We start from the raw sequence: 26,762 nt of genomic DNA on the forward strand, positions 1-26,762 counted from the left end.
AACAGCTTAGGGGGAGCAATATAAGGATCAACTAGTCAGACACTACACCACATTGAAAATCAAAGGAAAATAAAGAACATATCTGTTAAGATAAAGGGTTTGATGTCAGTATTATTCCTAGAGTCTAGTTCTTAAGTTATCCATATGGTGGAGTAATGATTAGCAGGGCTAATGAGTGTGAATGATTATTTCTCTAGTTTTCTATCTAAATAAGGAATTGAGAAAGTTATAGAAGCTCTGATAGATCCGGATTGATTGGAAGATTGTAAAGCAAGATGAACTCAATCAGTCAGCAAGAAGATTGAAGGGAAGCTGGTATCTAAATCAAATGACAATTTTGTAATTGGTACAAGGATAACCAGAAGTCAAAACTGGATGACAATGGTATTATTGCGAGGGATAAGGCCAAACTGGTTGCTAGGTTATTATCTGGAAGCAATATCTAATAAAAAGCACCAGTGACGAGACTTGAGGATATTACGATATATCAGACACCTGATGCACATTCAAACTTGGAATTGGACTCTAGTAGATGTCTATAAGTGCACTCCTAGTCGGTGAGTCAAAAGAGGAAGTTAATGCATAATAGTTCATGGACTTTGCAGTTGTAGATCTATTGGACTATGTATATCTCTTCTTCACAAGCTCACTTCAGGTTGGTATGAACTAGTATACTACTCAAGAAATCATCAAGGACATAGTATGGCACTCTAACTGAAGCTACAGTTTAATATAAATTAGTAGAGTCGTCATATTAATAACTCTCTTATCACTAGGCATAAACATAATATTATATAAGTTTAGTGATATAATGTTCTCAAGATGGCAAAGTGCAAGGTTCCAAGTGGATCCTAGAGAATCCAATCGTATAGCTATTAACAAAATTATTAGATATATTAAGGGACTATCAACTCTTGGAGTATAGTACCCTAAAGATATTATGCTTAACATGTTTGGATATATAGATATATATTACGCAGGTTATAAGAAAAACAGGAGAAGCATCTCTGAAGATGTCAACTTAAGTGATAGGAGAAGCATCTCAGGAAGCTGTCAACTTCATGGAATAAGATGGATTTCTTGCTATGATGAGAAATAACTTCAACTCCAACAACTCTGTGGCACACTCTAAGTCAAGGCACCTTCACACCAGGTATCATTACTTTAGAGAGCATGTCTTTTAGTTAAAAGGTCACTTGCAGAAACACTTATTAAATCACTTATTAAAGTTAATCTTTCAAGACTGGTTTGTAAGTGTGGGATATCATTCATTGCATATTAGTTGGAAATCCCATCTGTAAGGAATTCTTAGTATAAGTTCACAAGTATTAAATCTTCAATATTTAAAGGACTTGTGAATTTATCAGTAATCCAGTACCTCGTACTTAGTGCTACTATCTTGATTATCATATTTACAATGTCATATACATTTGTGGTAATTAAATATTATATCATTAAGTTTGAATATTATTTTAATTGTATTAAAATAATATGCGGCATATTTATTTGTTTCATGTACGAATAATTGTGATACTTTTAGTATTAGTGATGTTATTTAAAATTTTTGTTCTAAGTAATCAATGCTTATTTCTAAAATCACTAATATTGAAAGTTGAAGTATTTTCTAAGTTATGTGTATAAAACTCTCAATATTTTATATGCTTAGAAAGTATTTCTAAAATTAATAATTATCCATAGAGTGATTGCCATGTATATCAGTCATATATCCTAATGGTGATTATTCAAGGATAATTATAAATATTTAAGTGCTAGTATCTAACTCATAGATATTTAGTATTTATTTACTTAATATTTATTTTGGGTAGTTTGGATTATGGAAATTGAAGCAATTCAATGATTTTATTTGCTCCATAATTCAATCTAACTTAAAATATATAAGCAGCATCATTGATTATAACTAAATATGTCAACAATTGATATCTAGTATATTGATTGTAACTTATGTGTTATAAATTAATTATGAGATTTTGGTTTTAGTGAATTCAACAATGCTTATATCTCCGGAATTCACTCAAATCAAAATTATGATTGTAGCATGATTAGTCGTATGCTAATTCTTGATTTATATCAGTTAATGATATTTGAATAAGAGTTTAACTATGAACTAATTGTGAAGTATTAGTATTTGTGGCATTACTTAGAACTCCTCTAAGTAATCAATGTTTATCCTCAGTCACTTATAATAATATAAAAAGTATAAAAATCTTTCTTAAGGTACAACTATGGTTACAGTGTTTGATACTTTATTAGAAATAACCATATGTTGTCAACTTAGAATAATTTTTATACTTATTTACAAATTCCTTAACACTTTGATAATAAATGTCATACTCAATGGATCAAAGTATATGGAACTTAGAATATCTTTCTAAGATTGCAAACAAGACAATGTTGGTTAATGTTGCTTTATTTATCGAACCAATATTGTTTGAGATCCTACAGTCTTTAGCAGTTAACAATTGTATGATATATGAAATTAAATGCTGATGTCTATTTGATAGATAATTGGTATTTAATTCATTGATATCTTATTTTAATATTTAAAATAGGGTGCAACATAATTATTGATATCTAAAGTATTTGACAAGTATCAGTCAATGATATATTGTTAATATTTTATTGCAGATAATTGTGAGATTTTACGTTCTAGTGAATTTATATGCTTTGCTATATCTGACAGATTCACTATAATTTAAAATTAGCAGCATATTCATTCTTATTAAGATTATTTATCAATAAACAATGTTGTTGGTAATAATTTTACAAAGATAGATTATGAAGCTTTTGACATGAATGAGAATTGTTTAGACTTTACCCTAAGTGATCAATACTTTTACAAAAACTCATTCATATTAAAAGACAAATCTTTCTTTCTCTTCTTAATACTGCTAGGTCATCAGCCTGTGTCTTATCAAATCATTTATCTTTTTAGGCATAAAAACTGACTTGTGCACTCGACAGTTTTAGGAGAAAACTAAACTTCTTTCTACATTGGTGATTGCTTATTTCATTAAAATCTTTTGAAATCACTATTGTACATCATTTCTCTCAAAATATTAAATGCATAATTTTCATTCATAATAGATATTAAATGCATTTTATCTCTATATTTCCATATGTCTTGTGATACAGGTTCATCCTCAGATGGCCTTCTTTCATTGATAGTCATGCGGTTGAAAACCCACAACTTATATCCCAGACTGTAAAGATAACCACAGAAACAGAACCAACCAACACTCTCTTACCACTAAAATGAAGTATGAATGAGCGTGAGGGAGAAAGTTCCTTAGTGCACCACATAAGGAAGGTTTTGAAGTCAATCCAGCAGCTCTGTCTCCTACAAAGATGAGTAGTATTTAAACCAAGGCAACTGCTAGCTCCTATACATCTTCTCAAAAAGATGTAATGGCTGAAAAGGCACAAAAACAGTTACTAGATTCATCCTCTCAACAGGGTGCATCTATCAAAATTTGCCTGTCGGCCAGGGTATTCGATGTAGTGTTACCACCTCAAACATAAACAATTCTTGATGTACAAGGATAGGTTACACAAAAAAGGATGAGTTGACGGAAACAAGAGTTTTGACCATTTTACGGTCAGATTCGATTGATTCAAGGTTCTTTAATGGACCAATTGCCTTTACAGGTGTTTGGAGAAGATACTTATTTAATAGCCATACGTCAGTGGTCAGTGTCTACCTCCCTAGGCTTAAATCCCATGGATGCATCTGCGGATAGTGGATCTGACATAGGTGCAGATCGGCAACTTATTGACAATGATTCAGATTTACCTGGTGAGTCACAAGGAAATGTCTTCACAGACATTAGAAGGAAATTTTGATCTTTATGTTAAATTCTTTGGATCATTGTTCACCTTCCCAGAGTTCAAATCTAGAACCCTTAACGGGAAACTAGCAACTTGTAGAGTATGACTCAGATTCATTTAACGAGTCTAACAAGGATGGGTATTTGCGAATTCCCATTGCACCACCTGTGACCTCCTTAAGGATGGCTAAGGTGATTTTCCTTGCACGTACAGCTGGATTTTGGAGCTATGAGAGGAGTGATACATTTGTGAGAATGAGTGTAAACACGAGTGGAGAGAAGAGTGAAACACTTGTGAGGTACACGAAACAGAATCACACACTCACAGTGAGGAAGAAAGAGAAACACCATATCCCATTCCCTATCCCTAAACACTGGTTCTTGATACTTCGGGACATAAAATTTACATATTAGATTAGAATACTTCGGGACCTAATCAGTTGGGAGCTAAAAATTGGTAACAATTGGTGATCTCACAGTTGGGAAGTATAAGGAGTTGGGAATATTGGTTAACAGGATGATCAACGGTGAAGCCATTTCTGCAGAATTTAAAGGGAAATGGTTGATCAGACTATGACTTGTTATTTCTTTTCCAACCAAGTAAAATATAAGAACTCCTTCAGACAACAACATACATTCCTTTTCTAAGGGGGAGATAAAAGCTTAAGTAATAGTTTGGAGGATTCCTCAACTAAGGGGGAAATAGCAGGCATGAGGAAAAAGGTAAAGCATATAACCACAACACCATTGTTTTTTGTAACTACGGATCCTATTTTATGGGAGAGGTGGTAAACACGAAGGTGATTTCCTAGTGATCAGAAGAAGTGGTTTGGCTCATCACTATTCTTCATAAGGGGAGAAGCTATTTTCCAAAAGGGGAGTACCATTGGTTTTTATCTGCGGATCCTATTATACGAGAGAGGTGGTAAACGAAGGTGATCTCTTTTAAGCAGTTGAGTCTCATAGGGGGAGAAGCAAGAGAGATATGTGCTTCTCAATAGGAAATGTGGTTGTACAAAGGAAGATGCTGATGATTACTTCACAACTGAAAAGTGTTATCTGGAAGAGATTTGAAGAACCAATGAAATGAAGATGAAACTACTTAAAGATCGGTTCAGTGTTAGAGGAACAAGCATCTTTCATTTCAGTAACTCAAGAAATCTGGAAATGCAGTATTTGATCCAGAAAACCAGTAACATTATTTACAAATCCAGGTACTTTACTTTTTCCAAGTTGTTAGTTGAGTTATCCTCTCTATTTAATTTGTTTGTTAGGTTTAACAATCAAATATGGGGAGATTGTTGGTGAGACTGCGTAACTATATGAACAGTATACAGGATAACTCAACACGAGAACAACACTAGAACAGGACAGGTTATAATACTACGACTACACAAGAAATCAGAAGAAATGAAGACAAGGCAAATACAAAGAATCAAAAGATTAGAAGAAAGCTTGAAGTCTATTTACAGGTCACTGAAAGAAGTTCATTAATATGATCATGCCTCAATGAAGAATAAAGGTTAAAGACTTTCAGGGTTTCAGAAATGGTAAAAAGATTTAGTGTATAAGTGCTACAAGAAGATTTCAGTGTAATGGCATTGATTGAAGATAGACAGTGTTCGAAGCATAGGAATCTGAAGAATTGAAGATATGGTATAGACAGAGGTTAAAGAGGACAGCTGCAGTCTTGAAGTTATACTCGCTGACATGAGTTCATTTATATGTTCAAGCGTCGGAGAAGAATAGTGAATGAAGTATTCAAGATTGTAGTAGTAATGAAGACGTTGTCTAAAGTACCAGAAAGGATTCCAGTGAAAGTAAATTTTTTATTGACAGTCAGTGTCTGAAGCGATAAAGTTGTTGCAAGCTTAACAATGTAATCAAGGCTATAATATGAAGACCTGAATCGAGGTTAGTCATCTGTAAACCAGACCAGTTGCACTAGGCGTCAATAGCTCGTGAAAGGAATCTGGGTATTAATTTTAGAAGAATTGTTAAGTTGAGGAACATACTTGGATTGAACGTTTATCTGTTAAAGTACGAGAAGAGGTGCGCGGGGTATACAGCTAAACTGCTCGAGGGATTGGCCTAGCTCAAAGTTTAATTGTTAAATTAAATAAATTTATTTAGTGAACTTTATTATAATTTAATTAATAAACTTAAAATGATTTATTTTATAAACTTTAAATAAGTTTATTTTATAAATCTAAATTAGATTATTTATAAAAGTTATATTTAAGTTAAATTAATTTAGTTACAATTTAAACTTAAAGAAAAAAAATAAAAAAAATTAAACAAAATTAAACAAAAATAAAAAAAAAACAAAAAAAGAGAAAAAGAAAACAAAAGAACAAAAAAACAAAAAGAAAAATGGAAATCAAAAAACAACAAGCAACCAAGTTGTTGGTCGCAAGTTGTAAAAACAAAAGAAAAAAAAATAACCTGTCGCAAGTTAGCAAAAGTAAAGGAGATCAGGTTGTTTGTTTTAGTTTTACAATTCTTGTACAATTAGTCGCAAGTTGAAAAAAACATGGTCGCAAGTTACCATTTTTGTTGGTTTATAAAATACTAATCGCAGGTTATACCCTCATGGTCGCCAGTTGATGTTGCAAATTTACTGGTCGCAAGTTGCAAGAATATTCCCGGTCGCAACTTACTCCTCAGCCACATCTTTGTTGATACAATCAATTAATTTGCGTGGTTCAATTTCAGCCACACAATTTAATTGATTTAAGTCTAAACAAGCAGCAGAAGCATTCAGCAATTAAGTTTGTTATGTCCATCTTCTCTACCAAACGAGCTGGTGAAAAAAGTAGCAAAGAAAATATAGAGAAGCTCAAGCTCATTGTATATCCATTTAACTTCTCACTGGAGTAACGTTATAATGCCCGGTTTAACTCTTGTATATTCATAGGGGCATTATAAGCGTTACCCAGTAATTAAATCCTTGTACAAACAAAAGCTAGATCATTGTATAGGATTAGATTTATAAATCTTTGTAGAAGCTAGGAACTTTGTTGTTCTAGATTGTATCCGGTTAATTTATTTTTACCGGATTGTAGCAATACCCCTCGCGGATTTATATACGAATATATACTTCCCCGAATATCTTGTGTTCCTCATTTTATATTCCCAAACATTATTCATCTCAAGAACACGAAACCAATAACCGAGCACTAAATTTTATATCTGCAAAAGATTCGAAAGAATTCTTTAATTTAGTGATTATCATATTCAACCCCCCCTTCTACGATAATTCGGGACCTAACACTTGAGAACTATGTAAAATTTCAAGTTGATTTGGTTTGTACTCTTTAATTATGTTGGATGACTATAATGACTTTGTTATTTGGTACTTGAATTTAAGAAGTGAATGCACTTCCATGGTTTGTACTGACTTAAAACGGGTTCAGGATTTTGTTCTATAATTAGTGAACCACACTGATTATTGATAAACTTTTGGTTAAATATCATGGCCTGCTATCTTACTCTTCTGATCTTAACTCTATGTATCAACCGGATAAATTTGTCTTGTTCTTAATATCTATATGCAGGAACAAGGTTAAAATGCACTTTTAAATGATCTATCAGTGATTTTTCTAACTTTCCTGATCATATGAGTTACTTTGATAAAATGTGCAATTGTATTGATATAATCTGATATGTCGGTGGTTGGTATATTAGTGTAATTCTGACTTATTCTGTAATTTTGACCCTTGATATAATCTTATATGTCAATTACAGTTGCCTTGCCAATCTTACTCTGAATATATAAATTATTATGATTTGTAAAAAAAAATTAGTAATTGTATTAAATAACTCATGATATAAATCCAGTAGCAAGGATATTTATAGAAAATACAAGGATTATGAACTTAGCATGATATCTAAATTTACAGTTATTCTAGACATATATAATTTGCATGTTATTTCCATTGTTAGCCTTTGAGTTATGTCTGTGTTCTGAAAATGTATATCTCCATTTGTCAATGACAACATAAATGTACCTAGTAATTCTTGATATCATCAGTAACTTGATTCCAATGTTATCCTGATTCACTTATTCTTGACCTTTCTGATAACCCTGCAGCAGAATTATTAGTTAAAAAATGAAAGATGTAGAAGGCTGGTATTCTTGCACCATCTAATCTAAACTGCAGGTAAACCATATGCACCTAAGGAACTCCTAATGCAAGTCTGATCAGCTCAGTTTCCTCAAGCACTCAGATTAAATCAGCAAGCCCTACTCTCAGACCTCTCGGCTAAGGTATAAAAGGTAAAATTCTTTAATCCTTCTAGTTTCATTTCCCTATGCATACTAGATTGATACATTGGATTTTAGAATCAAGCCAGGCCTTTATTCCATCTTACTCAAGTAGAATATATTAGAAGAAAATATATGTACAATTTTATCGTAAAAATTAGTTTGTAGTGATGACAGCTCTTGTTTACAAAATGACTTCTTAGATTGTATTAGATTCTTATACTTGTAAATTTGGATCAGTCAGAATGTACTAGTATTAGTGGTATGTCATGATAGATTATAGTAGTGATAGACCATGTAATGAAAGTCAATTGGAATGTATTAGAGGTATGAACTTAATCCCGTCCAATTTAGAATGTATTAGAAACAATCAGTATAAAAATTAAGTCATAGAACAAGTTGTACTAGTGATAGTCTCTGTTTGGTATAACTGTTAAAATAGAATGTATTAGGTATTCTCTTGTGTAACACATTCTTGTCTTGAGACTTTGATCTATGCTAAATTGTACTGAAAGTAGAATGTATTAGTGATAGTTTTTGTAACATGAAAGTAACAAAGTTAGGATGTATTCTAAATTCCTCATTACTTAATTTGAATAGATATTCTAGTTTGCAAAAGAACAATAAAAAAATTTCCGTTACAAACAAAATTTTTGACTAAGTGGCGTGTGTATTTGAAATTGTACAATCTATATATAAACGCACAAGTTTGATGCTTTCAGTCCCACACTTATCTAAACTTGATAATGAATATCGGGAAAAATAATCACACTTTCATACAAGACTACATTATCACTTGACTCTAGAACTAAACTGAACAGCTTATTATTTGCGTCAAACAATAAAAGCATCCACTATTTACACTTGATTTAAATATTATTAAAATTTTCTTCTCTCAAGTCGATTTTCACAGTCAATACACACAGTTGTCTTTTTGGGCATGCACTAAGTCGTATATATATATATATATATATATATATATATATATATATATATATCTTAATTGAGTTGTATCTTCTTGACTTAGTAAATCAAATTGTTATTTCAATGTATATCTGAAGTACAACTAAATGCCATGCTTCTAAAGTTAATATATGATCATTGTTAAATTCTTCCACAAACATTCCCTAATATAACTATGTACATTCTTTTTGGCATGTCCCAAACAAAAGGGGAAGAGAACTTAGAACCCTAATTTTAAGTTTTGCTAGCTAGACAAGGATTTATTTGTGCTTCTATATTTTATAATACATCTAACAAATTATTTTGCAAGATTTTAAGGAAGAGCTTAAAATCTCTAAGTGATTAAATATTTTATGTGCAAAATACTTTTTCAAAAATTCATGCATACATCAAGGGGAATCACACACTTAAAAATTTAAATTTTATATTTATTTGGCAAATACCAAAAAGGGGAAGATTGAAAGGATATCTTCGATATGTTATTTATTATGGTATTTGTACGATTAAACATAAAATTTAAATACACGTAGATCCTCTCCATTAGGAAATGAATGTAATTGATCCAAATCAAAGTCAAATGGTCAAAATAGAAAAATTATTTTTCATATATATTTATATTACAGATATAAATATAAAAGAGATATTCCAGTATACTGAATCATCAAATTTTATCTCTTTTGGAATATATCTCTAAGGAAATATGATCAAAGAATAAATAATCAAGTCATGATATTTCTTAGATCTTTGTTGCAACATCAATACAGCGACAAGCTCAAAAAATGAATATTACGGAAATATTCTTTAGAGGTCTCGTGCTATATCAAAAATATTTCACTCTTTGCTCCAAAATATATTCTCACTTCAATAAAAAGATTTTTATTCAAAGTTTATTAATATTCATTATTGGAATATTAATATCCAGTTTTAGAACCCATTCCATGTTTACTTATTGTAATTTTCTCTCGTTTCGTAAAATCAGCATTTCTCGGAGAAAATTATTCAGAAATACTCAAAAATATTTCCTACCATCCAAATATATTTTATATATTAGTAAATATATTTTTAGTATTTATTCAAGTCAAAACTTTGGTCGAAAGATCCATATATTTAATTTCAAGAATAATGATATTTTTACTCGGAAGAAAATGCCGACTGAACAGTTTTAATTTTAGATAAAACACTTTCACATGCTAAAATGACTTGAAATTTGGTATGGATCATTTAAATGATATTTTCTAAGTATGGTAAAAATTTCATAATATTTCGAGAATTTTTGTTCGGGCACAAAAATCGAGGCAGTTGGTCCCACGGTTGATCATGTTTGACCTAGTTACCATTGATCAAGGTTGACCAAAACTTGCAAGACATCATTTTATAATATTTATGTATTTATCATATTTTTATGGTATTTATTTTGCAGTTTTTAAGGTGGTCATAATTATTGGTGCTTAATGCTTAATTAAGTGATTAAACAATGATTAAAAGAAAAAGGAAAATATATATCATAAATCACATAAGATTTGAAGCTCCATAAACTTGTTTGTCTCATATTTCAAGTGGTAAAGAAACACAACTTACACACTTTGCTTTCCATATCATCAATCCATGCCACTTACATCATCCATCATCCATTCTTCTCAAATCTCCACCATTCAATCCACCCAACTTCTCCTATAAATAAACCCCCACCCCAATCCATTTTCTTTAATCTAAACAACCACAAATTTTCTGGGATTTTTTCAAGAAGTATCCCCTCTTCATCTCTTTCAAATTCTAAATACATACTTCTTCACAAAACCCTTCTCTTATATATATATATATATATATATATATATATATATATATATTGTTAGGTCACACACACTATAGAGAGGGGTGAATACAGTGTATAGCACAATCAAATCGAATTCTAATAACACAAGTAATAGAAAACAGACTTTATTCAAAGCAATAAACTCTGTTACAGTATGGAACTGTCATCTCTCAGTGATGAACAAATATCACGAGAGTTAATAGGGTTACAATGAATAATATTCTTGATAATGATAACACTTATAGTGTAAACCCTATGTATGTGTTTATATACTACACAGTTACAAGATAATCGCTAATTGATATGGAATATAATTCTGCTTCCTAAAATATATCAATCAGATATCTTTTCTTCCAAGTATTCTATTCTTCATAGAATTCCTTCTTCATGCATATCTCTTCTTACATTTGTCTCGATCTTCACTTCCTTTAATCAGCCGCCTTCCTTATCTGAACATTTCCTTTAAGTCCTGATATTATCTTCTGATAAATATCTCCTGAACCTTAAGTACTGATGACTTAAGTTATGACTTCAGTATAAGTGTTGATTTGAGTTAAGTACTGATTTGTCCTGTTTAAGTAAGATCTGAAAACTAAACATAAATCATATTAGTCATGACATTATCAAATATATTTAACAATCTCCCCCAACTTGTAAATTAGCATAATATACAAGTTTAACAGATATTTGATGATGTCAAAAACATTAAGTACAAATGCATGAGAATTTGACTAGATAACTACAACTTACAGTCCTTAATAACTTCTGATAACAACTTCAGTCTGTATAGATATCAGAATTTGAGCAGTTGTAGATCTTCACTTGGCTTCACCTTCTGATCTCTCTGATTTCAGGAGTTATTCTGAGATAGTTCTTTAACAAACATCTCTTAGCATATCTGAGTTCATCAATCATCCTCCTTTTAGCATCTTTAAGCTCTACAGAATCTTCACCGGTTTGGAAGATAGCAGCCCTGAGATCATTAATTCTAGCTTTCCTTATGTCCTGATCCAGTCTGATCAAATATGCCTTGTCAGACTCAAGATTGAATTCTACAGCCTTGTAACCCAGAAAGGTAGTTATAATCTTAACAGAGTTAGGCTTCATATCAACAACATCACCCTTGTGATCTCTGTACTTTGGAAGATATGTGCTGTCAGATTTTACAGAATAAAGCCTTTTCTGTCTCTGAATTTGAGTCTTCAAATAGTTTGCAGCACTTTCTGTTATTCTGTCATTCACTTGAAGTAAAAATAAAACATGTTCCAATTCTTCAAAATACTTCAGTGGAATAGCATTTTCCCTTATATGGTAAACCCTACCATATGTCATGAAGTACAACAAGATGTGTTCTTTCAATTAGGTATGGTAAACCATCTGTACAGATTCAAGTTGATTCAATCTTTCAGGAGTTGCTCCAATACCTGGTTCACTTAAGGAAGTTGGATCATTGGTTGTGTTCTGTACTCTTCTTTCATCAGCACTACCCAATCCAGATTTATCTCTTGCTTCATTTCCAGTAACCACTCTTGCTTCAAAACCACTTGATGCAGTCTTCAAAGGTTGAGTCTGTTTGGCTTTGTTGAATCCTGGTAGGAGTATCTTTGAAGGTTTAACATGAGCAATGTCAGAGGTTTCCTTTTCCTTATCTTCTCATATCAAGTCAACTTGATCTATGTCAGAGGTTACTTGTTTCTTTGTAATATCAGAACTAACTATCTCTTGACTCTGAACAACTTGTGTCATGTCAGAGGTTGTCTTAGAAATCTTCCTTGAAGTCAGAGTAAGATCAGAATCTTCAACAGTAATTTCTTCATCCACAGGAGGCACATAAACCTTTATAGGTTCACCAACTTTTTCTTTGCCTTTGGACCTTGGATCTATCTGCAATTGTGATTTATCCTTGGTTGTCTCAACATTTGTCCTTTCTCTTATCACAATGCCTTTGGCCTTAGGAAGTTTCTTTTTACCAACAGAAGCTTCAGATTTAGAATTGACTTTTTCTGACTTTAGTCTAGCTTCTTCTTCCATCAGACTCTCAAAGTCCATTCCTGGATTTTCCTTCAGAAATAACTGTCTTGATATTTCTTCATCAAGATCCAAAAGTTCATCAGAACTTATTCTTTTACCAGTATCAGAAGTAATTCTTTTTCCAGTATCAGAACTTGTTCTATGACTTGTAGCTTCAGCTCTTCTTGATGAGAAACCACTACCTTGACCATGACCTCCACCCATTCCAGAGTTTCCCTGGTCATCTTTTTCATCATCCTTCCCCTTCAGTGTCTTAACAGTTTTGCATTTGGACTTAATTACTTTCTCCCCCTTTTTGGCATCAGCAGGTAAGAGAAGAGAGACAAGTAATTCCACTGAGGATTGGATTTCGTTTAGTTGAGATTGCTGAGAAGCTTGATTTTTCAAAATTTCATCAATCGAAGACTGTTGCTTCTCTTGGGTCTTCTCAATGTAAGCAACTCTGTCAAAGGTAGGTTTGAAAAAGTTTTTCTTGTCCAGCTTGACAAGTGTATCTTGCTGCATTAAGAGTTCTTAAACCCTGTTCAACTTGTTCTGAGTAACAGACTGTTGACCTTGAAGGTGCCTTGTGGTAAGTGCAGTAACTCTTAGCTGTGTCTTGAAATCTTCATTAACTAAGAACTCATCATCTTTTGCAAGATGCTCAGCAAGAATCTTTTCAGATGGAACAAAAGTAAGTGTGTTCCATTCCTTAGTCCACTCATGTCCTCTAGGAGTTTCACTCCAAGGTACTGGTGCTTCTCCTCGAACAAACTTCTTGACTAGTTCAGATTTAGGAACAGTCTGTTGAGGTGCAAGTTCTGAAGGACCAGCTTTATCAGCATCTGCATTTATAGCAGCATCACCAGTATCATCAGCATTTGCAGCATCAGAACTTACAGAATCAACATCTTCTGATAAAAGAACAGTATGAGAAGCTATTGAGGTATCAACATCATCCTCTAAGTGCTGATCTGCTTCCAAGTTCTGATCAACATCCATAGTCTGATGCTCACCTATATTCTGATCATCAGTATCTAGATGCAGAGAAGGTGTTGTATACAATTCTGGAGTTTCATTAGCATCAGTAAGTGGTGTTGTTGATGGATTAATTTGAGCTGTTGGAGCTTCTAAGTAGAGAACCTCAGGCACAACCAGGTTGTGAATATCAATTTTAGCACTTGTGCCTGGGTCTACAGTAGATGCTGGTTCATGAATAGGAGACACAGGTGGTGTAGTTGCTTTATCTGTAGTAGCTTCCTGAGTTGGTGACAATGGAGGTGTAGAAGCAGTAGCTGTAGCAATTTCTGGCTCTTTTGAGATCAGAGATTCCTGATCTCCTTCCATAACTGCTTCATCCTCATCCTCTGAAACTGGCCTGTGAGCTCTCTGTTTCTTGTATCTCTTTGAAGATGGAGATTCTTTGGGAGTTTCAGCATAAGACATTCTTCTAAGCCTTTTGAGAAGCTTAGATCCCTCAATACCAGTATCCTTCTGAGAAGAGACCTTCTCAGCTTCTTTCATGACAGGTTCTGATACAGGAACCTGTTCCTCACTGTTTGATTCATCTCTCAGAACAATCCTCCTTCTCTTCTGTGGTGTTTGAGGTACAGTCTTTGTCCTCTTGGGCTTGAAAGATGAAGGCTTCACAGTATGTGCTGATGATGATGATGGTTGAGGTATCTGTGAAGTTTTGAGATGTGTTCTGACAGAAGGTTGAGTAGAGTGAGGTGTATGTGTGGTATGTTCTGATGGTTGTTGAGTTGTCTGGGTTGTGGTGGTGGGTTGTACATCAGGGTAAACAGATCTGTAGGTTAGAGGATCAGCATTTACCAAGATCTGTTTTACAGACTGAGGTATCTGTAAGGGTCTAACCACCTTTTTCTTAAGGTCAGCATTTACTAAGTCATTAAAAGCACGTTTTGCAAGTTTAAAAGGTGGAAATAAAGAACTGGCTGGTTGGGGTTCATTATCACAGCAAAAGGTATATATAAGCTGACAGAATCTAGAAAAGTAAACTACATTTCTATCCTCTGTCATCCTATCCCCAATAAAGCCTAGCACAGCACTTGCAAAATCAAAATGAGTTTGGTGAATAATAGCATACCCGATGTGCTGACTCATGATTGGAATGGCATCAAAGTTGGAACACTTATTCTCGAAGGCTTTAGTGATGCAGTCGAATAAAAAGCTCCATTCCTTTCTGATATGTGCTCTTTTCAACTGTCCAAGCTTGGCCAAACTCTTCTCATACCCCAAATTGGCCATGAGCTGCTGTAGAACTGGTTCCTCCGCTGTTGAGAAAATGCAGCCTTCTGGTAAATGTAGAGCTTTACGAACTGCTCCAGGAGTTACCACATGCTCAACATTATTTACTTCGAAAATAATACTGGGAGTACCAGTTGCACCACCATTGTCAAAATGCCCAGTCCGCCAAAACGTCAGAACTTGTTGGCTGGAAATGACTTGAGGCTGGGTCAATGCATACCCAATTTCACTGTGTGCTAGAAGATCTTGCACAAAGTGCAACTCAGATGGAGCTTCATCATGATTTAAGATTGCAGCATAGTTGTTGGGAACGAACTTGGCTCCATCTATGATCAAATTCTTAGGTGCCATGAGAAAAATTGAGAATTAAGGTTGCCTGTAAGGTGTTTGATAAAATGTATGTATGAAAAACAACGTCAGGAGATGAGAGAGAATAGAAGTAAAGAAAGAGAGATAAAGTGTGAAAGTAAATAAAAGATTTTACAATCTCCTCTCTCTTTTACTTATACACGGTAGAAAAAGTAACCGTTGGACACCTGTCAGACATGCAGAAATAAAGAATAATTAATGGGCACGGGAAAACAGTAATCATTACTTATCACATGCAGTTTTTCAAGGAAAAACCGTTCCACTTACCAAGTAATCCCATTAATTAAGGTAATTCAGTTTTAATTTAAAATTTAAACTGTTCCCACTTATTAAATCATTTTCACTGCGAAACCAATATTCTGTAAAAATACACCAAGTGAGAGAATGACCAAAAAATAAATCAAGTAAACAGGTACTGCCACGTCAGAATCAGAACTTGATTTGTATCAGTAATAAAATGGTCATCAGAATATGGATAAATCAGGATTTAAAAATGCATCAGAATTTCAAACGACTCAGAAACAAAATCTTGCAAAAATATAAAATTCCATTAATATATTGAGAAAATACATTCATGAAATTTAAATTTACATCACAACATTACAAGATTGTCCTAAGCTACAAATCCTATCAGCATCAACTATTGTCCTAAGCTAAGAAGCCTGACAAAGCTGATGGTGAAGAGAAATAGGGAGCAGAAACTATTTCTTCTTCCTGCTCTCAACAAAGAGAATAGCGAGTCGTATGATTCGCTCCTGCTGTCAAAGACGACGGAGATGAAGTTCTCTTCGAACTGTCAACTGATCACGTTTAATAACCTCTGGAAATTGAGTGAGTTTGTGAGGAATTTAGAGATGTGCTGGCTGGAGTGAAGTGTTGGTTTATATAGGCAATAGAATGCCAGGAGACGCAAGGAAAATTTAATGCTGACAGGTAGAAATAATTCTACCTCGTCTCCCTAGACTGAGGAGAATAAAAACAGCCATTGGAAGTGTAAAACAGGGTTTAATGCGCACAAGAAACAAGTAAATATTATTGTGCATGGACGTGTACCACTAACCCTAATTGTATTGACTGTTAATATTCCACCCAAACATATTCTGATTTAAAATAAGACTGTTTCAGATTTTAACCACAAATAAGTCAAGGAAAGAATCAGAATTTAATATCAGCACTTAGACTTATATCAGAACTTAACAGTCATCAGAACATGATTTCTTAACTCAAAAAGTTGACTGCCTATTTCTGTAATTCTTCACACAAATTCTGATTTCGGTTCTTCAGAACTTAATCTTCAGAACTTCCATCGAACCTGTCCTCAGAATTTATGCAATCTGACACATAAACTGTTCATCGAAAACAACATTGATCGCCACAGTAAATTTCATCATTCATATGGAGTGTAAGTGTGTGCATTAAGCGAAATATCAGACAAAGAGTAAAGTCTGATTCACTTCAGGACATCTTAGAAATAAGGCATAACTAAGAACTTTACTTAAAATTTGTCATTATTCTGAAGCCTACTATTGAATGAGTTCATGCATGAGTCCACCTCAACTATTTTGTGCTTATGCATCTTTCGAAATTCCATTTTACAGTGGCTTCTCAGTGTAAGTGAGTCACGACTGCTTATCAGAATTTATGCTATTATCAGAGTATTTCTCCAGTAATCATAGAGTGTGAAAAGTCAGCAAGAAAAATATTTATTTTTGCTTTTCTGATGCATATTACTTAATACCAACAATGCACTTGGGTCGTCCCTTCCACATTTTTTTTCTCTAGATCTCAAAGGAGTACCTGATTTTTATCCCCTTTTCTTTTCCTTTTTCTTTTGATAAGTGAGGTTTATCAGCACTTAGTACATCCATCAGATTTACTAACATCAGAACTTAACAGATAAGAAGCACTATTCTAGTTTTTGACTTAGTAATAAGATACACAAAGTAAATTGAACTAAGGTCAATATCAGAGTTTGCTTGTGTTAAGAGATTTCTACATAAATAATTACTTCGAACATGGGATCTTTAGTATATTAAAGACTACTTGGTCAGCATCTAGCACAGTTATCCTCATAGGATTGAATAGTCACAGAAACAGTCATTTCACTATCAGAGTTTAGAAATTTACATCAGACAATAATCAGTACTTAAGCAATTTTCAATTAGGCACAGAATATACAAAGAGAGTAATATCTGTAAATACTGATCATAAAGTCTGATGCATCAAAATAAAAGCTAAGCAGATTTAGAGAAAGAACCTGAAACCATTCCAAGTTCATTTACCAATCTTTTAAAAGTAGCATCACATAGTGGTTTTGTGAAGGTATCTGCTAGTTGTTGATCTGTTGGAACAAAGTGCAATTCCACTGTACCTTCATCCACATGTTCCCTTATGAAGTGGTACCTAATGTTGATGTGCTTTGTCATTGAGTGTTGAACTGGATTACCTGTCATAGCAATAGCACTTTGATTATCACAGTAGATAGGGATTTTAAAATATGTTAACCCATAATCCAGTAATTGATTCTTCATCCAAAGAATTTGTGCACAGCAGCTTCCTGCAATAATGTTTTCTGCTTCTGCAGTTGATGTGGAAATTGACTTTTATTTCTTTCTAAACCAAGAAACCAATCTGCCTCCAAGAAATTGGCAGCTTCTACTTGTGCTTTTCCTGTCAATTTTGCAACCTGCAAAATCTGCATCTGAGTAATCTATTAGTTTAAAATCTGATTCTCTGGGATACCATAATCCCAGATCAGCTGTTCCTTTAAGATACTTGAAAATTCTTTTCACAGCTGTTAAGTGAGGTTCTCTTGGATCTGCTTGAAATCTTGCACAAAGACAGGTAGCATACATGATATCAGGTCTACTAGCAGTTAGATAAAGTAAAGAGCCAATCATACCTCTGTAATCAGTAATATCTACTGATTTACCAGTATCCTTATCCAGTTTTGTTGCAGTGGCCATGGGAGTGGATGCACTTCAACAATCTTGCATTCCAAATTTCTTCAGCAAATTTCTGGTGTACTTGGTTTGACAAATAAAAGTGCCTTCTTCATTCTGCTTGACTTGAAGGCCCAGAAAATAGCTAAGTTCCCCCATCATACTCATTTGATATATTGACTGCATCAGTTTAGCAAACTTCTTGCAAATTCTGTCATTTGTAGAACCAAAGATGATATCATCAACGTATATCTGAACCAGAAGTATGTCCTTTCCATGGTTGAGGTAGAACAGTGTTTTGTTTATAGTTCCTCTGTTAAATCCACTTTCCAGAAGAAACTGAGTTAAAGTCTCATACCATGCTCTTGGAGCTTGCTTAAGGCCATAAAGTGCTTTATCAAGCCTGTAGACATGATCTGGATATTTGGGATCTACAAAGCCTGGAGGTTGTTCCACATATACTTCCTCCTCCAATTCTCCATTAAGAAAAGTACTTTTCACATCCATTTGAAAGACAGTAAACTTTTTGTGAGCAGCATAAGCCAAAAATATCCTTATGGCTTCCAATCTAGCTACTGGTGCAAATGTTTCATCATAATCAATTCCCTCATGTTGAGAATATCCTTTTGCAACCAACATTGCTTTATTCCTTGTAATTATGCCATCACTATCAGTTTTGTTTCTGAATACCCACTTTGTACCAACAACAGATCTGTTCTTTGGTCTTGGCACTAGGGTCCGGACTTTGTTTCTTTCAAATTCATTCAACTCTTCCTGCATTGCTTGCACCCAATTAGCATCTTGAAGAGCTTCTTCCACTTTCTTTGGTTCAGTCTGAGAAAGAAAAGAATTGTAAAGACATTCACTTGAAGTAGTTGTTCTAGTTCTGACACCTGCATCAGGATTTCCAATAATTAAGTCAAGTGTATGTGATTTAGTCCACTTCCTTGCAGATGGAAGGTTTTCCCTAGAACTGGATGCTCCCCCATGATCCATGCTATCTTCATCAACATTTTCTGATGCTCCCCCTGAAACTATGCTCTCTGAGTTGGATCCTTCAAAATTTAAGTTTTCAGAACTATATGAACTTGGCTTATCAGAACTTGATGAATCAGAACTTGAAGAGCCAGTTGTATGTTCTGATACTTCTTGAGATGTGGATATATCTTCAGTATGCTTCCCCTGCACAGGTGCATCTTCCTTTGACGTAGTCACCACAGTTTCAATAACATCAGAGTTTAATCCATCAGAGTTTGCATTATCAGGATTTAGACTTTCAGGATTTTCAGTATCGAATTTGAGTCTTCATTTTCGAATCTCAGCTGATCATGATCATTGATGTAATAACCCCAATTTTTGGGAAATTTTGAAACCCTTATGAATAGTGTTTTTGCTGAATGAGAAAACTTTTCATGCCACACTATGTAGGGGTTCTGATATGGATATTCTGAGATTTTATTAGTACTTTATATGGGATATAAGTGTATGTAAAGATCGTCAGAATCCAAATCCGAACACTTTGATTTTCCCGGAAATACACTAGATACGGAGAGAATTGAGTATAAGGTAACAGGATAAAAAGGATTTAAATTAAAGGATTATAATAGAGGATCATAAAAAGGAATATAATGTATTGAGAAAGGTTAAGGGAACCTAAGTAATAAGATCCCGGGTATGATCCTTCAAACGATAAACGAGAACGAAAGTTAAGCAAACCGTATAACAGATCAGCGGTCATTAGGCAAACAATTAGGAAGTTAATTAAAGGGATTAGAGAGAGTGATGTCACCCAACCAATGAGAAGAGGACAAGGAGGGAAGGATGACATCACCACATAACATAGGCATGACATGGGAAGGAAGGAGCTGTGGTTGAATGAGAACCACACAAATTCAAGGGCAACAAGGTAATTGACTAAAAAAAACACAAAAATCAAACCAACCAAGCCAAGCAAATCATTTTTCATCAAAATCAAAAAGAAACCAAGGCATGGTTCTTCATGCTCTCGGCTTTTTACTATTGCAAATGGGCAAGAATTCAAAAACTCAAGATCCAAGCCTCCTAAATTGGTAAGATAATTCCCTAATCATCTTCATGCTTAGTTAGGACTATATCATGAGTTTAAGCCATCAATTCCTTCTCAATCTTCTTCATTTAATCAAAGAAGAAGACAATGAATAGTGTTTTCAAGTTTTTAACTTGAAGTTTTTCTTGTTTTCCTTGAAGATCCAAGCATTCCTAAGACTTCTCAAAGCTTCTTAAGGCTTCCTAGCTCCTCCCACCACTTCAAGGAAGGTATATCATCTCCAAACCCTAGATTCCTATGTATTATAAGATGTTTTTGATTAGTAGGGTGATATTGTAGCTTAGTGTTTGTGATTTAGAGTTTGGGATTGAAATGGTATTGAATCGGATTGGTAAATCTTGTTATTTTGGTTAAAAGAATGTAGTATAGTTAAATTCAAGCTTAGGCATAAGTATGAATGTTAAAATTGAATTGGTTGGGGTTGTTATGATGTGGTAAGGATGGATGTTGGTTGTATGTTGGATTTGAGGTTGGTTTGTGGTTGGTTTTGAATGGTTTAAAATTGGGAAATCGCGTAAACATAGCCGTCGTAACGTCCGATTTTCTTTAGACTGTTTTTGTGCATAACATTAGGACCCGAGAACCCCCTGCTAAATTATTACCATTGCTATGTTTAGATAGCTCATGTTACGAGCTTCGTTTTGATATGTAGTTCGTTCGATTCCGATGCACGGTTTAGGAGAAACGACCGTTTCAAGTAACGGCATTTCGCGAACGAAACTTTTCCCCTCGCCTTACTTTGAAACATAGGTTAAAGACCAAAAAGGACTAATTGAAGTATGAAACATTTATGGTAAGTGTGTTAGGCAGTTGGTAAGACACTCGCGAAGGAATCGCCTTAAAACTCGTAAAGGTTAAATTATTAAAAATGGTGGAGCCGAGGGTACTCGAGTGACTTAAGTGAATCAGTAAGCGCAAAATAAGCGTTAGAGTCTAAGTTAGTTAAAGTATAGATTTACAAGTGACTTTGGTTTAATTCCAACTTACTTGTTGTTTATAGGTTACCAAACTCGTCCCGAGCCTTTTTTCACCCCAAGTCGCTCAGGCAAGTTTTCTACCAGTTATAACTGTTGTTGTGATGTATATATGTATTTGCATTATCTTGCGATAGATGCATGTTGGTTAATTAGCAAATGTTGCAATATATTGAAGCATGCTGCTATGGTATATATATATGCATGCCTGTTTCGTATTCTTTCCATATATATATGTTGATTCAGTTGATAATACCAATGCTAGAGGATAGCAGTAATTTGCATATACCCTTAGTATAGGGACCCAAAGGTGAAAATATTTTCTAAAACCGGGAGTCGAGGATCCCGAGTAGATTTTGTATATATGGATATAAATATATATATATATATATACTTATATATATATGGTCATAGTTTTCAAAACTATTAATCGAATAAGGTTTATTCGATAACTTTAACTTTATTTTATTATTGAATATTATTTCGAATATTATTCGAAGGCGTATGACTCTTTTATATTAAATGAATATTATTTTGAATATTCATTCGAGGACTTATGACTCCTTTTATTTTATTATCTGAATATTATTTGAATATTCATTCGAGGGCTTATGACTCTTTTATATTATTTATTGAATATTATTTGAATATTCATTCGAGGGCTTATGACTCAGTTTATATTATTTAATGAATATTATTTGAATATTCATTTGAGGATCTATGACTCCGATTATTTGCTGAGATATATTCTTTATTTTATTAAAGAATAAGGTGTCAATAATCAAACTTATTTTCGATTATTCAAATAAAGATAGTACTTTCATATAAGTATATCTTTGGTTATTTAATACTCGTTTCAAGTATAAGTTTTAATACTTCTACTTCAATTATTTTTATAAAGATTATTCTTTATGGGAATATTATTTAAATAATAATATTCAGTCATTTTCTAAATATTCTGGGGACTGATTTACTTCATTAAATCAGCTTTACTCCAAACACTCTATAAAGTGTTTTCGAGTCTTCAAAATGATTTTTAAAAGTTAGAGCGGATCCCAAAACTCATTTTTATATTTAAGATCTTCCTTTTTAAGGGGATTTAAATACTCGCTTAAAACCTGAGGGATCCGACTCTGTGGTGTATTTTATATTCGCAACACGGTTGCAGTTTTGGTAAATGAATTGATTACTTACCCAACGTTCGGAAAGTAAGTCCATCTATTGAGTCGGCATAAGCAACATGGGCTCAGTGGGCGTCCATGATAGTGTAAGTGGCTCAGTGGGAGTCCATCAAATGCATAAGTGACTGAGTGGCAGTCCAGCATAAGGTCCTATTACGACCAGGGTGATGACCAGTGGGGAATTCGTCCATCTACTAGTAGAAAAGGTTACTTATGGGTATCTTTGCCTGATCAGCAAGATATCTGGTTTATGCCAAAATTCTTTTCCTTTCCAAACTTATTGGATATTGCAATTCTGTTCATACTTTACATGACAGAGGTTTTCAGGAAATGTATAAAGGAAGATGTATATGTGGATATATATATATATATATATCAGAACTTAATGAAGTATATCATAACTTCATTTCCTTTAATAAAATTTCAAAGATTTAATCTATTCAAATCTTGTCTTGTAGTCTCATCTATGTGATGAACTTTTGAAACTGATTATAACTTGAACGGTGATAGTTCAAGTAGTATTGGGAAAGATATAAGTATATTGGGGTATCTTGTAACTTCGTCTTTTAAACTTATATCTAATTAATAATTGTCTTATATATGACAAAGATTTTCAGAAAAACGTTGAGACAAGGTTAGATATATGAGATCACCTTGCAACGATATTTTTTTATACAGTTATACACTGGGACTTTATGTATATTTTGCATGGAAGAGGACTTCCAATATTTTGAAAAGTATATATGTATATATATACTGAATATTTTGTGACTTCATCGCATTAAGATATCAAACTTGGTTCATTTCTTTTGACCAAGACTTTCATGAGTACTATGAGAAGGCTCATATATTGTTAATCATTATACATATTATTTTGGTGGGCTTGCTGCTCACCCTTGCTTTCTTCTTTCATCACACAACATCAGATAGACAAGATGAACAGGACCAAGCTCCCAATTCGCGAGCGGATAGGAAGCATTCCGCAGTTTCCTATAGGTGTTGAAGTCACTGTAGCTGAGGTAGGGAAATACCAATAGACTAGGCTTCAACTTTTGATGTACCAGATTATGTATATTTACGAATTGTAATAATGGCAAAGAAAATGTAAATTTATTCAGAAAACCTTCTAAGGTGTATTGGCAGATAATTGTGGAATAAAATGACTTGTGATTATTTTTGGATGTTCATCTCTGAGACTATAACGTGTGGTGTGTGTGTTTATTGTGGGGTCACAGTACAGAGTAGTTGATTAATTATTAAGGTTGGGTGTTACTAAGGGAAATGGAACTCGTGACAACCCGGATCCCCGACCCCGAATTTGGGGGTGTTACAATTGAAATCTTCAAGTCCGGTAATCTTCTTATCATCAAAAGAGACATTGATAGATTCCATGATAACCCTTGTTCTTAAATTGTAGACTCTGAAGGCTTTTGTGGAAAGTGGATATCCAACAAAAATTCCTTCATCAACTTTTAAGTCAAATTTGGATAGCTGTTCAGGGTGAGTCTTAAGAACAAAACACTTGCATCCAAATACATGAAAATACTTCAGATTTGGCTTCTTTTTCTTTACCATCTCATATGGTGTCTTTCCATGCTTGTTAATGAGTGTTGCATTCTGAGTAAAATAAGTAGTCTGCACAGCTTCAGCCCAAAAATATGTTGGTAGCTTTGCTTCATCAAGTATAGTTCGTGCAGCTTCAATGAGAGTTCTATTCTTTCTTTCAACAACTCCATTTTGCTGTGGAGTTCCAGGAGCAGAGAATTCCTGCTTAATTCCATGGTCTTTGCAGAACTCTTCCATGATCAAATTCTTGAACTCCGTGCCATTATCACTTCTTATTATCTTCACAGAATCTTTGACCAATTTATCCAGTTGCTTGACATGATCAATCAAGATAGATGGAGTTTCATTTTTAGTGTGCAAGAAATACACCCATGTGTATCTGGTGAACTCATCCATTATGACCATAGCATATTTCTTCTTTTAAATAGACATGACATTCACTGGACCAAATAGATCAACATGTAGTAGGTGATAAGGCTCAAGAATTGATGATTCAGTCTTGCTCTTGAATGAAGATTTCCTTTGTTTAGCCTTCTGACAAGAATCACAAAGGCCATCAGGAGCAAATACTGACTTTGGCAGTCCTCTCACAAGATCTTTCTTGACCAGTTCATTTATATTGTTGAAATTTAAATGAGAGAGTTTCTTGTACCATTTCCAGCTTTTTTCAATTGATGCTCTACTCATCAGACAGATTGCAGAACCATCAGTACTTGTTGAAAGCTTGGCTTCATAAATGTTACCACGCCTGTAACCTTGCTGAACAACTTTGCCTGTAGATTTACTTACAACTTCACAGTGTTCTTCAAAGAAATCCACATGATAACCTCTGTCACAGATTTGACTAACACTCAGCAGATTGTGTTTAAGTCCTGAGACCAGAGCTACTTCTTTAATGATGACATTCCCAAGATTGATATTGCCATATCCCAATGTTTTTCCAATATTGCCATCTCCATAAGAAACACTTGGGCCAGCCTTCTCCACAAAGTCTGATAGCAGGGCTTTATTTCCAGTCATATGTCCTGAGCATACAATATCCAGAACTAGGATGTTTTTCTTGTTGCCCTGCAATCACAACGACCACTAATGATTAGTTTTAAGGACCCAGACTTGCTTGGATCCTGTGGCCTTATTAAGTTTGTTAACATTTGCAGCGGATTTAGCATCAGAGTTTATGTTAACATTTTTCTTATCAGCATTTACACTATCAGACTTTGTATCAGAACTTATACTAGAAGGAACAATGCTAACTTTCTTTAAAGAAGGTTTTAATTGATAATAATCATAGTACAAACTATGATATTCCTTACAAGTATAAATAGAATGCCATAAACTACCACAATGAAAACAAGGATTTTGTGGCTTATATCTAACAGACTGACTCTTAACTCCTGACTTTGAAGGTAAGGAGTTTATGTTCTTATTCTTCCTGCAAAAAGAAGCCAGATGGTTAGAACTTCCACAGTTATGACACATTTTTCTAGGAGCATCAGGAACAGGCTTATAATCATTGCTTTTATTCACACATTCCTTTCCATTCCTATTTTTCCTAGGTGATTTTACCTTGTTTGCATTCTTAACTTCTTTCAGCTTATGGTTAAGCTGCTTCTTTGGCATTAAGCCTACGTTTACTTTAATTGTCTTTTCCTGTTTTAGTTTGTCAGAAGTTAATTCCTTTTTAACTTCTGATTTCTCAGTATCAGACTTTACAGCTACAAACTTAACAGGTTTTAACTTTGATTTTTGTTTAACAACTATAGGCTTAATTTCTACAGTTCCTTTATCATTCTTATCATCTCCATAACCTAAGCCCTCTTTCCAGTTTCCACTACTTAAAAAATTCTGAGTTGTTCTGCCAGAGTTAGTCCAAGTCCTGATAATCTCTCTTCCCTTCTCTAACTCAATTTTTAGAGATTCATTCATTTTAAGTAATTCATCCCTAACATAGAAAGCATCATCTCTATCTTTCTGGGTTTGATGGAACATGACTAACTCTTTTTCTAAATAATCATTCCTCTTTTTACAAGCAAGATTTTCAGAAGTTAATCTTTCACATGTTAAAGTTTGATCTCTATAGCTAATGAACATGGTTTTAAGATATCTTCTCAACTCATTAATATCATCAGTATGAAAGGCATAAGTAGTTTGAGGTACCTTTAACTCAGCAGCTTCAGAACTGCTTTCGGCACTTGTCATGTCAGCATTTTCCATCAAGGCATAATTCTCCTCACTTTCAGAATCTGAGGTATATGTCCAATTTTTCTTCTTTGTGACAAGAGCCTTGCCTTTGTCACTCTTTACTTTCTTGCAATCAGGAGATATGTGACATTTTTCACCATAATTGTAGCAATTGACATTTGTGTAATCTCCTCTGTCAGACTTCCCTCCTTTGCCTTCAGATTTTCTGAAATTCTTCTTATCAGAACTTGCACCTTTCCTGGAAAACTTCTTTCCCTTCCTGAACTTCCTGTATGC

Source organism: Apium graveolens, chromosome 4, assembly GCF_009905375.1.
Source record: "Apium graveolens cultivar Ventura chromosome 4, ASM990537v1, whole genome shotgun sequence".
NCBI classification, from domain to species: domain Eukaryota; kingdom Viridiplantae; phylum Streptophyta; class Magnoliopsida; order Apiales; family Apiaceae; genus Apium; species Apium graveolens.